At 39.2% G+C, this 18012-nt stretch overlaps 1 long non-coding RNA gene across 1 annotated transcript in view; it reads left to right on the forward strand.

Annotated features, from left to right (window-relative positions):
* Window positions 1–16741: 16741 nt before the first annotated feature.
* Window positions 16742–18012, forward strand: part of LOC135527007 (uncharacterized) — a 162887-nt gene continuing 161616 nt past the window's right edge. Inside the window, exon 1 of the long non-coding RNA XR_010453381.1 lies at window positions 16742–17212. This is a non-coding gene — a long non-coding RNA (uncharacterized LOC135527007). The remainder of the gene's footprint in view (window positions 17213–18012) is intronic.

Raw genomic sequence — 18012 nt, forward strand, 5'->3', positions numbered from 1 at the left:
GCAAAGGTGTCATCAAGGCAAAGGGTGGCTACTGAAGAATATCAAATATGAAATATATTTTGATTTGTTTAACACTTTTTTGGTTACTACATGATTCCATGTGTGTTCTTTCATAGTGTTGATGTCTTCACTATTATTCTACTACGTAGAAAATAGTAAAACGTTTGTCCAAACTTTTGACTGGTACTGAAAAAAATTATAAAAATTGCATCAAAATGTAGAAAATCAGATTCCCCCTAGCTGATCATTTTGACTCTTTTGTGACAATGTGAATTCCTTTGTGACAATGTAACCCTTTCCACAAGACTCATACAACTGCTGCAGTTGACGTTTTCCCCCATACATGTCAATCTACAGCAACCTGTAATAAAGGTTTATAAATAAAATCCTATGACTCACACTCCAATGCAATTGAGGTGCACAGCACAGTATTTCATAACTCTACAGTATGTGTCATTCAAACAGATGAGAATAAATCAACAGTGTTTTGTGCAGAACTGGATTAATTGTGGGAACAGTGAGGAGCTTTATTAAAGGGAAGGCAGGAAAAGTGTATTTGCCAGGGCTGTGGCAAAAGGGCACTTGCAAAAAGGACAAAGTGGATGTGGATGAAAAAGAGAAAACAAAGGAGGGAGAAAAGAGGCAGTAGGCCTCGCCATACCCCTGTTCGACTAGAGTGTGGGTGCATTAGCATTCTCAAAGCAGGCCCCTATGTCTTTCTTTCTAGCCTTTGTCAAGCTTCCTGTGCATAGTGAGCTGCAATCCTGATTTTCAATAAGTTGATGGGCGAAGCGCCGGGGAAGCTTTAGACGCACCAGAGTCACGATGCACCGACAAGTGGCTCTGCACATTTAAGTCCTATTACCCAGGTGACCTGCGCCAAACGAGTAGGAATAAACAAATGTGGCTTGATGTTTTCTCCTACGTGCCCAGGCATGTTGATTTGTTTCTTGCCTGTGTTCCCCTCATTGGTGTAATGTAGTGATGGGTCATTCACGAACAAACTCATCTTTTTGAACTACTCTTTTTGGTGAATGTCGGAAAACAAATCGCTTCAGAGAAAGAGCCGTGATGTCCTAATGTTGCTACTGATTTTTGAGCTAAAGACAGCAATTATCTTTAGATCATTTATAAAAACATTCTCTGAAGATCGTAATTCCTCACTGCAGGAGCAATTAATAGTAAGGAGAGAGCCTCATTCTGATTCACACCCATTCTTTGCAGTGTGTTTAATTATTTATTTATTTTTCTTTGCAAACAATCTAATAATTTGGTCAGTTAAAAATGTATTTTACCGTGCATGTCACAATCTGACATAATGGCAGTCAACATTTTAGGCTTTACATTAGCCATTAGCAATTTTTTCATGGTTTCAGGTACATTTTTAAGCACTACTGAACGAGGAGCCGTTTGGGAGCCAAATGAATGTCTCTTTTCACCGAAAGGACCCGGAATGCCCATCACTAGTGTAATATCTACTGTGAAAAACAGAATAGTTTGTATACGCCGTGTTTGCCTGTGAGCGTAGTGGCGTAGTCTCTATATTGCTAGTCTCTCTATATGCTCTAATCAAAGTGATGTTCACTGTTCTGTGAAGTCTTTTAGGTCAATGAAGTGTTGATGAGCAGCCTACTGATAAGATCTCACTTGATTGCGCTCCAAGAATAATCATCCTTGATGTGAAGTGCACTTTCAAGGCTTCAGTTATCCTGTTCCTTCTTGTGTTTTTGCCACAATATAACTTGTCCATACAGGTGTAGGATCTTAATGTAGATATAGGATCTCAAGGCCTTGCTACAACTGCATCCATTGTCTTAACGCCTTTAGCATGGAAATATTCCATCACATGAAAACGGGCAAAGCCATCAATATCCACAGCAGAACCACCTGCGGACTTAGCTATGTGGCAAAAAACTAAGCGGCAACCTATGGGCTGCATCATTGAACATAAGTCATCCATTCATAGAAACGATCAACAGTGTCCTGTCACCAAACACTTCACAGAATGTAATCACAACATTACAACACTCAAGTTCATTGCGATGGAGAAGGTTTGCATGCCCTGTAGGGGTGGGGACATTGATAATCTCCAACTAAAACATTAATGCTTCTGGATCCATTAACCGTACACTGTCTCCCCTGAGCTGAAGGGCTTAGTGAGTTACTCGATCACAGATGCTTTAAAACATTTCTTTATCTGTATTATGGCCATGTTTTGTTTTGATGTATTTTCATCAATATTGTCATGGGTGTATTGCTTAAAAAAGTACCCTATCTATAATCATGTTGACCTATGATTCTGTCTAAATGCATTGCCTAATATGTATACCTTCGTAAATATTGTATATAGAAAAATATTGTCAGCTGTGCCTCACTAATTGATTGCTACTGAATTGTCTAATTTAACCCCCTAGAGGCGATTGACAAACCGGTGGATCAATCTAAGTAACATAATAAAATAATCCCCATCAGAATCCGTCAGTTTAAGCTAGAGATATCTGTTTTGCATTGGAAGCATCTTAATCCACCGCATCCGCCGATGTTGCACTTTCACATCTGCGGTGAAAGGTGGAAGAGCAAGAGTGGTGTTTGTCAGGCCATAAGACACCCCGGAAATCAGCCTTCCCACAAAACCATCTGTAGTGTCCGAACGGTTTGACCTACAAATTATTACAGGAAGGGAAGACTGATGAAGATGATGGTTTTGCTTTACGACCCGCACAGATGTCACGGGATTTGTCTGTAGGTAACCAGTACCGGTAAAAAAAAAATAAGGGAGTATTAAGGTGGTTTTGTGCCTTCCCAAAAAAGGGCCTAAATATGTGTAAAAAATAATAATATTCAGTACCAGTACCCGTTTGGACACACCTACTTATTACAGGATTTTTCTTTATTTTTTTTTTTACAATTTTCTATGTTTTAGAATAATAGTGAAGACATAAAAACTATGACGGTGAACCTTTGCCACAGTCTGAGGTCCTGAGCTCTCTGGAGCAGGTTTTCATCAAGGAAATCTCTGTACTTTGCTCCTTTCATCTTTCCCTCGATCATGACAAGTCTCCTAGTCCATGCCGCTGAAAAAACATACCGTAGGGATATTGCCTGTTTTTCTCCAGACGTGACGCTTGGCATTCAGGCCAAAGAGTTCAATCTTGGTTTCATCAGACCAGAGAATCTTGTTTCTCATGGTCTGAGAGTCCTTTAGGTGACTGCCCAAACGGGCGGTCATGTGCCTTTTACTGAGGAGTGTATTCTGTCTGGCCACTCTACCATAAAGGTCTGATTGGTAGAGTGTTGCAGAGACGGTTGTCCTTCTGGAAGGCTCTCCCATCTCCACAGAGGAATTCTGGAGCTCTGTCATATCTACTACATACCATTATGTACAGTACCAGTCAAAAGTAAAAAATAAAAAAAACTCTGTATCAAACATGATCGTGAATTCAGTAGTCATCATAGTAAGTACTTAGCACCTAGTTTACAGTTGAACTTCAAGTTAAAAAAAAATCAAAGTAGACAAAATGCATTGCACTGTTCAATGTTTTTAATTTTTTTTTTTTTTTACTATTTTCTACATTGTAGAATAATAGTGAAGACATCAAAACTATGAAATTACACATATGGAATCATGTAAAAACCAAAAATGTGTTTTGCAAAAAAATGCAGCTTTGCACACTCTTGGCATTCTCTCAACCAGCTTGATGAGGTAGTCACCTGGAATGCATTTTAATTAACAGATGTGCCTTGTTAAAAGTTCCTTTGTGGAATTTCTTTCCTTCTTAATGTGTTTGAGCCAATCAGATGTGTTGTGACAAGGTAGGGTGTCACGCCCTGATCTGTTTCACCTGTCCTTGTGCTCGTCTCCACCCCCCTCCAAAAATAAATAAAAACCCTTTAATGAGAATGTGTGTCCAAACTTTTGACTGGTACTGTATGTTGGAGTGTTGCTTACTTGTTTAGCAGGTGTCACGACTTCTGCCGAAGTCGTTGCCTCTCCTTGTTCGGGCGGTGCTCGGCGTTCGACGTCACCGGTCTTCTAGCCATCATTGATCCTTTTTCATTTTCCATTGGTTTTGTCTTGTCTTCCCACACACCTGTTTTCAATCCCATTCATTACCTGTTGTGTATTTCACCCTCTGTTTCCCCTCATGTCTTTGTCAGAGATTGTTTTATTGTCAGTGTAGTGTGATTGTTGTATAGGTGCGCGTCGGGGTCCTCGTACCCATGTTTGTTTGTTTATGTACATTTAGTGTTATGGAGCATACTCCGTGAACTTTATTAAAAGACTCCATTTTACACTCCATTTGACTCTCTTGCGCCTGACTTCCCTGCCACCTACAGTGCCTTGCGAAAGTATTTGGCCCCCTTGAACTTTGCAAACTTTTTCCACATTTCAGGCTTCAAACATAAAGATATAAAACTGTATTTTTTTGTGAAGAATCAACAACAAGTGGGACACAATCATGAAGTGAAACGACATTTATTGGATATTTCAAACTTTTTTAACAAATCAAAAACTGAAAAATTGGGCGTGCAAAATTATTCAGCCCCTTTACTTTCAGTGCAGCAAACTCTCTCCAGAAGTTCAGTGAGGATCTCTGAATGATCCAATGTTGACCTAAATGACTAATGATGATAAATACAATCCACCTGTGTGTAATCAAGTCTCCGTATAAATGCACCTGCACTGTGATAGTCTCAGAGGTCCGTTAAAAGCGCAGAGAGCATCATGAAGAACAAGGAACACACCAGGCAGGTCCAATATACTGTTGTGAAGAAGTTTAAAGCCAGATTTGGATACAAAAAGATTTCCCAAGCTTGAAACATCCCAAGGAGCACTGTGCAAGCGATAATATTGAAATGGAAGGAGTATCAGACCACTGCAAATCTACCAAGACCTGGCCGTCCCTCTATACTTTCAGCTCATACAAGGAGAAGACTGATCAGAGATGCAGCCAAGAGGCCCATGATCACTCTGGATGAACTGCAGAGATCTACAGCTGAGGTGGGAGACTCTGTCCATAGGACAACAATCAGTCGTATATTGCACAAATCTGGCCTTTATGGAAGAGTGGCAAGAAGAAAGCCATTTCTTAAAGATATCCATAAAAAGTGTCATTTAAAGTTTGCCACAAGCCACCTGGGAGACACACCAAACATGTGGAAGAAGGTGCTCTGGTCAGATGAAACCAAAATTGAACTTTTTGGCAACAATGCAAAATGTTATGTTTGGCATAAAAGCAACACAGCTCATCACTCTGAACACACCATCCCCACTGTCAAACATGGTGGTGGCAGCATCATGGTTTGGGCCTGCTTTTCTTCAGCAGGGACAGGGAAGATGGTTAAAATTGATGGGAAGATGGATGGAGCCAAATACAGGACCATTCTGGAAGATAACCTGATGGAGTCTGCAAAAGACCTGAGACTGGGACGGAGATTTGTCTTCCAACAAGACAATGATCCAAAACATAAAGCAACATCTACAATGGAATGGTTCAAAAATAAACATATCCAGGTTTTAGAATGGCCAAGTCAAAGTACAGACCTGAATCCAATCGAGAATCTGTGGAAAGAACTGAAAACTGCTGTTCACAAATGCTCTCCATCCAACCTCACTGAGCTCGAGCTTTTTTGCAAGGAGGAATGGGAAGAAATGTCAGTCTCTCGATGTGCAAAACTGATAGAGACATACCCCAAGCGACTTACAGCTGTAATCGCAGCAAAAGGTGGCGCTACAAAATATTAACTTAAGGGGGCTGAATAATTTTGCAACCCCAATTTTTCAGTTTTTGATTTGTTAAAAAAGTTTGAAATATCCAATAAATGTAGTTCCACTTCATGATTGTGTCCCACTTGTTGTTGATTCTTCACAAAAAAATACAGTTTTATATCTTTATGTTTGAAGCCTGAAATGTGGCAAAAGTTCGCAAAGTTCAAGGGGGCCTGAATACTTTCGCAAGGCACTGTATTACACCTATGCATGACAGCAGGTACAAGGACTTGCACTATGTATAGAAAAAAAAAGGAATACACTGAATCACATTGATATAACTTTCTACATGGAATAATGACAGAATAATTTACAATCGGCTGGATGCATGCAGTACATACATTTGCATTTTACATTACAGCACAATGTTAATGTCCTATGTGCCATGTTTTTACCACTGAAAAGTGCTGCCCAGTTTTCTTAAATGTGTCATTGTTTCCTCTTCCCTGGGGAATAAAACATATAAATAACATGTACTATTTGAAATTACCATGTAAATCTTATAAAATTACAATAAAACACATTGAAATTATTTTTTGTCAAAGTAATATTGTAGTTATGTTTTTGCAGTTTTTTAATTCCTTTCATATTCAGGTGTCTGGTGTCTTACTACTTCGATTAATTTGCCTATAATGCAGCAGACATACTGTACATTTGTACAGATTGACCCCCTTTGACACCACCATGCCCTGGTCTACAAATCTACTCGCTTCGCATCACAGGATCCAAATAATCTCTCTCCCCTCTGAAGTGTTTCTACAAGAGACATGATTGACTCAATTTGGTAGGAAGTAAGTGACATAAGCACAACACCTAATGCATTTCGATCCAGTGTAACCCAACTCCTCGAGCAGACTTGAAAACTCTAAAGTGCTTATACTTCCACCAGTATCTTGAACACTCAAACGTGTCTACACATATACCTCTTCCATCCATCATTAGCGTCACAAAGAGTAAGCCAGTGATAAATCATGGTTTCCCTGTGATTATAGATAGGGATCGAATTAAAGAACCCTTAAGCTGCGATTTTTTTCATGGCCGGTTAGCCTTTGATCACAGTTTTGTTTGATGGAGATCCATCTCAGGGAAAGGGAAATAGTCAGGTGACACACGTTCTTCTTTGAAGAAGCAAGAAATCAATTTGGCTATATTTGTATAAACTTTATTCATCCATTTTTATACATTTTCCTGGAGTACACCGGTGTGTACTCGCTTTGATCTTTCCCCTGTAAGATCATGCAGTGTACACACACTGTCAATAGGGAAGCACAACAAGTCAAAGATGTATTCAGAATCTTTGCACACTGATCAAAGGATTCAGCCATATAGACTTGTGTGTTCTCATTAGCTGTCTACACAAATCTATACAGGAAATCTATTGGGGGATGCTTTGACAAGAGACAAATCTCCCAAAGGTTGTGACAAATTGATAACTGACAGAAGGGAGAGATATGTTTGCTCAGAGACATGTGCAGTTTGAAGAAGACTGGCTTTTACTAATGAGGTTACTTTTTATAACAAAGTCTTATTTACATTTCGGTATACTGTTGACATCCCAAAGTGGTTGAATGTTGAATCCATTCAAAGTAGGAGCAGAGCCATTTGACTAGTGGCAGCAGTCCCCGTGATCCACTGAAATAGAGTTGCAAGGGCTTTGTGGGATTATTAAGAACTGTAATTACAATATTAAATGCTGATTTAATTTCTACACAAGAGAAGAACCAGCTTCGGTAGACCTATAAACCCTTCATAAGGCCTACATAAAAGTACATTTATTTGTCATATAAATGGTGACAAAAGACTTGTACTGCAAATCACAAAGCAGCAGATGTAAAGACCTGTTATTTATAACATTTACTGTATCTCTAGCTTAAATTGACAGATTTTGAAGGGGACGTTTTACATTTTGTTACACTATATATACAAAGTATGTGGACACCCCTTTAAACTAGTGGATTTGGCTATTTCAGCTACACCTGTTGCCAACAGGTGTATATAATCGAGCACACATCCATGCAATCTCCATAGACAAACATCGGCAGTAGAATGGCCTTACTAAAGAGCTCAGTGACATTTAACGTGGCACAATAATAAACAACAAGTCAGTTAGTCAAATTTCTGCCCTGCTAGAGCTGCCCCAGTGAACTGTAAGTGCTGTTATTGTGATGTGGAAACGTCTAGGAGCAACAACGGCTCAGCCGCGATGTGGTAGGCCACACAAGCTCACAGAACGGGACCTCCTAAAGTGCGTAATGCGTAAAAGTCATCTGTCCTTGGTTGCAGAACCCCAAACTGCCTCAGGAAGTAACGTCAGCACAATAACTGTTTGTTGGGAGCTTCATGAAATGGGTTTTCATGGCCGAGCAACCGCACACAAGCCTAAGATCAACATGCGCAATGCCAAGCATCGCCTGGAGTGGTGTAAAGCTCACCACCATTGGACGAATCTGAGTTTGGCGGTTGCCAGGAGAACGCTACCTGCCTGAATGCGTAGTGCCAACTGTAAAGTTTGGTGGAGGATGAATAATTTTCTGGGACAGTTTTTCATGGTTTGTGCTAGGTCCCTTAGTTCCAGTGAAGGGAAATCTTAATAGTACAGCATACATTCTATACAATTCTGTGTTTCCAACTTTGTGGCAACAGTTTAGGGAAAGCCATTTCCTGTTTCAGCATGACAATACCCCTGTGCACAAAGCAAGGTCCATACAGAAATGGTTTGTCAAGTGGAAGAACTTGACTGGCCTGCACAGAGCCCTGACCTCAACCCCAACACTTTTAGGATGAATTGGAATGCTGACTGTGCGCTAGGCTTAATCGCCCAACATCGGTGCCCGACTTCACTAATGCTTGTGGCTGAATGGAAGCAAGTCCCCACAGCAATGTTCCAACATCTAGTGTGGAAAGCCTTCACAGAATAGGGGCGGCGGTTATAGCAGTAAAGGGGGGACCAACTCAATATTAATGCCCATGATTTTAGATTGAGATCTTCGACAACCAGGTGTCCACATAACATGTAGTGTAGAACTATCAATCAGTGATATTGTTCCGTCAGTCATTTTTCATTGCCATCATTGTTACGAAATGATCATAATACTGCAGTTTAGTGCTTTAACATGTTCTCAATTTATTTTAAAAGAGCAGCTTCTGCTAATTTGAAGGAAAGATTCACCCATTTTGAATGTTATGTAGTTTCCCGGGTTCATTTCATGTTTTCATGTCTATCTGAGCTATTGCCGTTCAAGCAGGTAGAAATACAGCCCGTAAGACGAGAGTTGCATCATGACACTTTTCTGCCTCCTTAATCTTGCATCATATGTTGTAGTGCCGTGTAAATTGATTTTTCTGTATAAAAATGTTATACAGTCACCCTTGATAAAGATGAGCAAAACAAGACTGTATAAAATAAATAATACAATTGCTGAGCTATATTAAAGGCTAAAAAAATGGAAAAGGTGATTATTTATTTTATACCAATTCAATTGCTCAGAGAAAGTATGAAAGAGTATTAGGGCCAATTGAATTACAAAAGAAAACGGTGTTGAGTGGTGGTAAATAAAATAACATGGCTAGTTAGCTTTTTTCTTCAACTTGTATTTATTTAGGGGAACCCATTGAGACCAGGGTCTCAATTACAATGGCACCCTAAGTACAACAATACACCAAATTCAAAATGATCAATACAATGTTTATTAACTACAAATTACAGAGTCAACACTACAGCATGAAACACCACATATACAATTATTTACAATCCAAACAGTTTCAATTCTCATTCAATTAATTCACCATTAACTTCTTGCGTCGAGCAATCCCGGATCCGGGATCCTATTTATAGCCTCAAGCTCATTAGCATAACGCAACGTTAACTATTCATGAAAATCGCAAATGAAATTAAATAAATATATTTGCTCTCAAGCTTAGACTTTTGTTAACAACACTGTCATCTCAGATTTTCAAAATATGCTTTTCAACCATAGCTAAACAAGCATTAGTGTAAGAGTATTGATAACTAGCATAGCTATAAGCCTAGAATTCAGCCAGCAACATTTTGAAAAAAACAAGAAAATCATTCAAATAAAATCATTTACCTTTGAAGAACTTCAGATGTTTTCAATGAGGAGACTCTCTGTTAGATAGCAAATGTTCAGTTTTTCAAAAAATATTATTTGTGTAGGACAAATCGCTCCGTTTTGTTCACGTTTGGCTATAAAAAAAACCTGTATCCAGTTATAGCCTCAAGCTCATTAGCATAACGTAACGTTAACTATTTTTGAAAATCGCAAATGAAATTAAATAAATATGCTATCTCTCAAGCTGAGCCTTTTCTTAACAACACTGTCATCTCAGATTTTCAAAATATGCTTTTCAACCATAGCAAAACAAGCATTTGTGTAAGAGTATTGATAGCTAGCGTAGCATTTAGCGTAGCATTTAGCGGGCAACATTTTCACAAAAACCAGAAAAGCATTCAAATAAAATAATTTACCTTTGAAGAACTTCGGATGTTTTCAATGAGGAGACTCTCAAGTTACATAGCAAATGTTCAGTTTTTTCTGAAAGATTCTTTGTGTAGGAGAAATCGCTCCGTCATTCAGTCATCAAAACGGCAAACTTTTTTCCAAATTAACTCCATAATATCGACTGAAACACGGCAAACGCTGTTTAGAATCAATCCTCAAGGTGTTTTTCACATATCTCTTCATTGATATATCGTTCGTGGAAGCCTGCTTTCTTCTCTGAATCCCATGGAAAAATACTTGCAGCTGAGGTTTGCGCACCAATTTCGGCGCAGGACACCGGGCGGACACCTGGTAAATGTGGTCTCTTATGGTCAATCTTCCAATGATATGCCTACAAATACGTCACAATGCTGCAGACACTTTGGGGAAACGATAGATCAGGCAGGCTCATTCCTTGCACATTCACAGCCATATAAGGAGACAATGAAAAACGGAGCCTCAAAAATCGTGCTCATTTCCTGTTTGAAGTTTCATCTTGGTTTCGCCTGTAGCATCAGTTCTGGGGCACTCACAGATCATATATTTGCAGTTTTGGAAACGTCAGAGTGTTCTCTTTCCAAAGCTGTCAATTATATGCATAGTCGAGCATCTTTTTGTGACAAAGTATTGGGAACAGTGGGTTAACTGCCTGTTCAGGGGCAGAACGACAGATTTTCACCTTGTCAGCTCAGGGGTTTGAACTCGCAACCTTCCGGTTACTAGTCCAACGCTCTAACCACCAGGCTACCCGAGGAAAAACAAAAGACACCTGAAGGGGGTGTTGTGATATTTGCGTTGTTTGCTCTATAACCTTTTAGTTTATACAGTGCACTGGGAAAGTATTCAGACCTTGTGACTTTTTCACATTTTGATACGTTACAGCCTTATTCTAAATTGAGAACGCAAAAATATGTTTTTATACATTTTTGCAAATCCTTTAAAAAACAACAACTCATATCACATTTACATACTTTTTCAGACCCTTTACTCAGTACTTTGTTGGCAGCTATTACATCCTCAAGTCTTCTTGGGTATGACGCTACCAGCTTGGCACACCTGTATTTGGGGACTTTCTCCCATTCTTCTCTGCAGATCCTCTCAAGCTCTGTCTGTTTGGGTGGGGAGCATCGCTGCTCTCTGCTGGGCCACTCAAGGACATTCAGAGACTTGTCCCGAAGCCACTCCTGCGTTGTCTTGGCTGTGTGCTTAGGGTTGTTGTTCTGTTGGAAGGTGAACCTTCGCCCCAGTCCGAGGTCCTGAGTGCTCTGGAGCAGGTTTTCATCAAGGATCTCTCTTTACTTTGCTCCGTTAATATTTCCCTCGATCCTGACAAGTCTCCCAGTCCCTGCTGCTGAAAAACATCCCCACAGCATGATTCTGCCACCACCATGTTTCACCGTAAGGATGATGCACAGTCTCCTCTAGACGTGACGCTTGGCATTCAGGCCAAAGAGTTCGATCTTGGTTATATCAGACCAGATAATCTTGTTTCTCATGAACTGAGAGTCCCTTAAGTTTCTATTGGCAAACTCTAAGTGGGCTGTCATGTGCCTTTCACTGAGGAGTGGCTTCTGTCTGGCCACTCTACCAAAAAGTCCTGATTGATGGAGTGGTGCAGAGATGGTTGGTTCTCCCATGTCCACAGAGGAACTCTGGAGCTCTTTCAGATTTACTTTCAGGTTCTTGGTCATTGAACTTAACACAGGTGGACTCCAATCAAGTTGTAGAAACATCTTAAGGATGATCAATGAGAAAAGGATGCATCTGAGCTCAGTTTCTAGTCTCATAGAAAATGGTCTGGATACTTATTTAAATAAGGTATTTCTGTTTTTTATAGATTTGCAAAAAATTCTATAAAACTGTTTTCGAATTGTCATTATGGAGTAATGTGTGTAGATTGATGAGGAAATGTTTTTATTTAATACATTTTAGAATAAGGCTGGAACGTAACAAAATTAGGAAAAAGGGAAGGTGTCTGAATAATTTATGAATGCACTGTATACCTTGCCAACATGATATATAGGCCTAAGGCCGAGACAAGAAGATACAGTGGCAGAATAAACTCAACCACACCTTATTTTCATCACAAAAGCTGAGAGCAACCTCTGTTCGGTGAAGTCCACAAAGCATAATGCATGTAACAAATTGTTACATGACCTACAGTATGGTCAAGCAAGTTAATCTTTCCAAAATGTTTAGACTACTTAAACAACTATTGGTATCAACGCACAAGGCGAGACCCAAATGCAGACACAGGAGGCAGAAGGTTGGAGTCTTACAATGTTTATTAATCCAGAAGGGGTAGGCAAGAGAATGGTCGTGGACAGGCAAAAATGTCAAAACCAGATCAGAGTCCAGGAGGTACAAAGTGGCAGGCAGGCAGAATGGTCAGGCAGTCGGGTACAAAGTCCAGAAACAGGCAAGGGTCAAACCTGGGAGGACTAGAAAAAGGAAACCGGAAAAACGCTGGTTGATTTGGAAACATACAAGACGAACTGGCACAGAGAGAGGAAACACAGGGATAAATACACTGGTACAGAGAGACAGGAAGCACAGGGATAAATACACTAGGAAAAACAAGTGACACCTGGAGGGGGTGGAGACAATCACAAGGACAGGTAAAACAGATCAGGGCGTGACAATTGGTTTAGAACCAGGGAGAGTTAACAAAAATCGCAAAGAAAACAGGAGCTACGGTGCCTCCACTATTCCAGCACCATTTAAACTTCAACATCATCAAATCATTGATGCTTAGTCTAATACAGTGACAACTAAAAGATACCAAAAACTATTTAGTCCAATCAACATGAGGTAAATATGATGTGGCTGTCCATGGTTCTGATTTATTCTAGCCTAACTTCCTTTCATGGGTAACGATGAGCCAGCTAGTTAACATTAGCCTACTACATCTAGCTACATATTTAACTTCCATCCTCTCAGGCTAGCATCACAATGTATATAATTATGGTTTGATCAGAATCGCCATTATAATCATTGGCCAGTACGGAAAATTAAGTAAAACCACACATCCAAATCCCTGTCTCCATCCATGGCTAATTAAGGAAAGGGACAATTTTAGCTTGCTAGCTGGTGGACAACAACACAACGAGATGCGACAATTCAAGTTTTCTTCTGCTAATTACGTTTAGCTTTTGATGTGAAATGATTGGTGGGAAGCTAAATCCAAACTGGCTTCCCTTGACAACTCAGTTTACCTCAACACTGATAAGCTATAATTTGAAAAACTTTTTTAATCAAATGCTAGTTGGCTTCTCCTGCATTCAATGCCACAGGGGTGGCAACAATGTCATACTCTTTTTGACCAGACAGCATCAGATAGATGGGCTTCAGAGTCAGAGGGGCTCTGTTTCGCTTTGCTCTAATGCTTTCTCCGGTGAGATACATTCAGCCTCTTGCAAATTTAAAGAAACTATTAAACACAGAAAGACAAAAGATAAATGTTTTTGTTTGTTTATTATTTTAAAAAATTATGGGAAGCATGGCTTCCCTTAGCATCAATGAATACATACCACACCACATCAATGAATACACACCATTGACTATGGGAGGGATGAGAGTTGAGGAGGAGTGGTGATACTTGACTAGGGGAGGGATGAGGGTTGAGGACGAGGGATAACACTTGACTAGTGCAGGGTTAACACTAGGAGAGTGTCATGTTGATTATTGCATGTATTATTTATTAAATTGAGAGTATATGACAACAGGATGAATAGTCATCTTTAACACCATTCATAATTAGTTATATAACATCTTATGGCGTTACTCATCACTATTTAAAAGTGCTTATGACATGTTATGACAAATGTTATAAAAGCTTTATGAACGGTAATAAAGTGTTAACAACATAATTTAATTAATACATTTGTCCATACTTGTCACTTCTGTAACAACGTTATATCTATGCTCCATGCATATTAAACTGTGTGTATCTGTGTGTGTGTGTGTGCATGCGTGTGTAGGTCATTCAGGCATATTGCTGCAGTCTGCTCTTTAGGAGGAGGAAGGGGGTGGAGAGACGGAGGACAGTGAGAAGCCACAACCCTTCCCTCAGCCAGAGCTCAGACTATCCCAGGCCCTTACAGACCTTAAGAGCCAGGTTTGGTCAGGAGAAGCCCATTACACTTATTTTATTTAACCTTTTATATTCATACAATTTTGGTTAACTGAGATTAAGATCTACTTTGCAAGAGAGAACCTTTCAAGGTATAGCAGCAGTTGTCAGTCACAAAAGTTACACATATACAGAACAAAGTGAAAACCCAAAACCTTATTTCCATTCACATAATGTCATTTTCTATGATTCATACTTACAGCACAGTACTTGATGGTGTGTTTGTTTGTGATATCCTTCCAAAGAAGGTCCATTTAAATGGGTCAACTTTATTTTACATACCTTTCAGTATATGTGTGGAATATTTTTTGTATTTAAAATGGCTCCGAAAAAAAAAAATATGCCATCCATAGCCTGCACTCACATAGTGAATGGAGGTTGGGTTTTCAATTCTCTGGTAACAGACATTCCCACAGTCAGCATGCCAATTGCATGCTCCCTTAAAACTTGAGACATATGTGGCATTCAAAACTGCAAATTTTAAAGTGTCCTTTTATTGTCCCCAGCTCAAGGTGATCATGCTGTTTAATGAGTTTGTTGATATGCCACACCAGTTGTCAGGTGGATGGATTATATTGGCAAAGGAGAAATGCTCACCAATAAGGATGTAAAACAAATACATTTTTGTGCGTGTGGATTTTCCCCCAGTTCATTAAATATGGGACCAACACTTCACATGCTGCATTTATATTTTTGTTAATTTAAATTTTTGTTCAGTTTAATATGTACACCTATGTAATAAATAATCATAATATTATAGAACCCAAACATTCAGGAACATTTGAATTTAAAGTATGTAAACGTAACATGATGAACAGGAAAGATATTAACTCTCGAGGGTGGCAAATAAAATATAGCTGAAATCCACACCTCCTGGAAATAACACAAAAAAAGACCCAGCTGTTTGGTCAACCCAGCATGAGAGTAAAAAATACCCAAATGATGGTTAAATGAACGAATGTTTGGGTAATTTCAACAACCCACCTTGTTGGGTTATTCACACCACCCAACTGTCTGGGTCAAAATAACCCAGCGTGTGTTCTGTCCAATATTTATCGAGCACTGGCTTACCAAATAACCTAAATTGGGTTGTTTTTAACACAGCATTTTTTGTGTGTGTGTCTATGGCCCTCTATGCAAGATATGTTTGTAACAGCATTTGGGATTTCTCCATCTTGGAAACAGGTATAAATTGAATAACAAAGCAAACCCTGAAACAATCAGATGTGAAAATACCCTATTCTATACAAAGTAATTGGAATAATTAAGTGTTTGCCCCTTGAAATTATAGTGTAAGTGGATTTCAGTGCTGCAGCTAGGCACTGTGATCAATGACACAGTGGGAGAGGGAGACAAAGGGAGGCACCTCTCTCTGTCTCCTGCTGTCCACATCGATCATGCATTGCATTGAAGGAAAGGGGAAGGAATAGAGAGCAAACCTCTTCATGAACTCAAAGCAAGGTGAGAACAGCTTCCATATCAGAACATGTCTCCTTCCAGGTTTAAAAACAACAAATAAACAGACCTTTTCACCTCCCTTAAAAACACAGAGCCCACTCACTTATGTAAGGGTTGTTAATGTTATAGTTTTTTCGTTAAATATGCACAACTTCTTTTCAGGTTTACATATGACCAAAAACGTACAATGCATTACACTTTTGTTACAATGCACATAAAGAATAGTTTAAAACATTAATGAATATTGCACATTTTTATTCTATAGCTTGTCCTACTAAAACTAGCCTCGTATGGAATAGTTATTTTATATTGCATTTGATAATGATGCATTGGTCATGTTGTGTTTGACACATGTGTTGAAAATACACCATATGTATGAGTGCCACACCTGCAAAAAGCATACAATAGAAGCATACTGTTGTCTACTGTATACTTTTTGCAGGGTGTGGCACTCCTACAGTTATAATTATTTGCGATTCAAATCGTTCTTGGTAATATTGTTTGGTACTAAACAAAGGCAAAATATTGCAACATCAGATGGCAGGCAACTCTCCAACAGCCACTGTAACTGCTTGAGCAAGCATTTTACACACACCAAATCCCCTTTGTTAAAACATCAACCTTAATCCTAAACAGCAAATTACAACATGCCACAATTGAAAACTAGCAATTCTTTTTGGTGTGTTATTTACTTAATCTTCCTAATGGGAAAGTGTCTTTACTCATGTAAATGTGTAGCTATGTTCTTGCCATGCAACTATTCCCTTCTCCCCTTCTGCCTTTTATGTGCGTAAACCATTGTGTTGGGTCTCGGGGACTCTCCGCGCTTGGACATGTGATTTTTTCCTGAGAAAAATAACAATTGAAATGCTGTAATTTTAGGCTGAAGCAACACTTTGGTTTATTGTGTTTCTCCATTTCATTCGTGGCCTACTTGGATGTGTCTAGCTCTAAATGATTCATTTAATTAAACAACAACTACAAACATGCAACGTTGTTATAGAGGACGCACGAATTAGGTAGGGAAATACACGCGGAAACTATAGCGCCACTGTAGCACTTGCAAAACCAACAGTAAGATGTGCATGCTGAGCTCCAACTAAGGCATTTTTCTAACACATTTGAGGGGAACTATACAAGTATGCTGTGAAGCTGTTGTCGCCTCTTGTCTTTATCGGTGTTACATTTTTCCCGAGGAGTCGTGAAAGGGAAGGATGCAGCTTTTTAGTTCGTTTTGCAGTTTGTCTATTGGAATAAGACATGATGCCCTGGAAACACATATGTATGTGTAAATAACGACGATGAGAATATAACATTTGATAGCACACTATGGATACGTATCTGGCTGTAAAGGTAAGGGTTGCGCCTTTTAATATATTATACCATTGTCGGAGATGATCATTCTCTTAAATATTGTTCAACAGATATAAGGGCACTGTAAAAAGAAAGACCGACAACGGAAAGGCTCTTGAATATGTTTTAGTAGTAAATATGTATTTTGTGGGTTTTACAGCCTCAGTTGATGATGCTGGATGGAAAACAATTAACATAGGCTCCATAGATAAACCCACTTGAGTGATAATGTGTGTGGGATTTATTGTATAAGGTTCACAACAAGTGTATTTTTATATTGCATTTTAGCTTCAACAATCACACAGCTATACAAGCTTCAAGTTGGAAGATGCACTTTATAGGTTAGAAATCGAATCGTCTCAGAGTAGGCTATTTATTTGACGACATGTAGAAATACAGCAACCTCCAACATTTAAGCATCGCCTTTTTGAGCAAAACAGAAATATATACCGATGTGATTTCACTACACAGGTTTACCAAAATGTAACTCAAGCCACGGTTAGTGAAAATTGTTTCGACATCTGGAACCTATATCATTTTCCAAGTTCTGCAGTGTGTTGGATGGTTTGAGGGGTTAATTCAACCACAGAAGGCAGCCATAGACTAAATGCGAAAGCATGCGAACATAAAGTGGCCTGTGTGTGTTTATAATGTGAAGATTTTGCACAGAGTGAAATCCGGGGTTCTAATTTTTATCACGTCGATCCTACATCATATGAAGTCTACATATATTTTGTGGCGAAGTGTGTTGTGCTTGCTTTCATCCGTGTTTGGGTAGGGACTGGTGTGTGTTGCTTTTC

This window comes from Oncorhynchus masou, chromosome 32 (assembly GCF_036934945.1).
Source record: "Oncorhynchus masou masou isolate Uvic2021 chromosome 32, UVic_Omas_1.1, whole genome shotgun sequence".
Taxonomy (NCBI): Eukaryota; Metazoa; Chordata; class Actinopteri; order Salmoniformes; family Salmonidae; genus Oncorhynchus; species Oncorhynchus masou.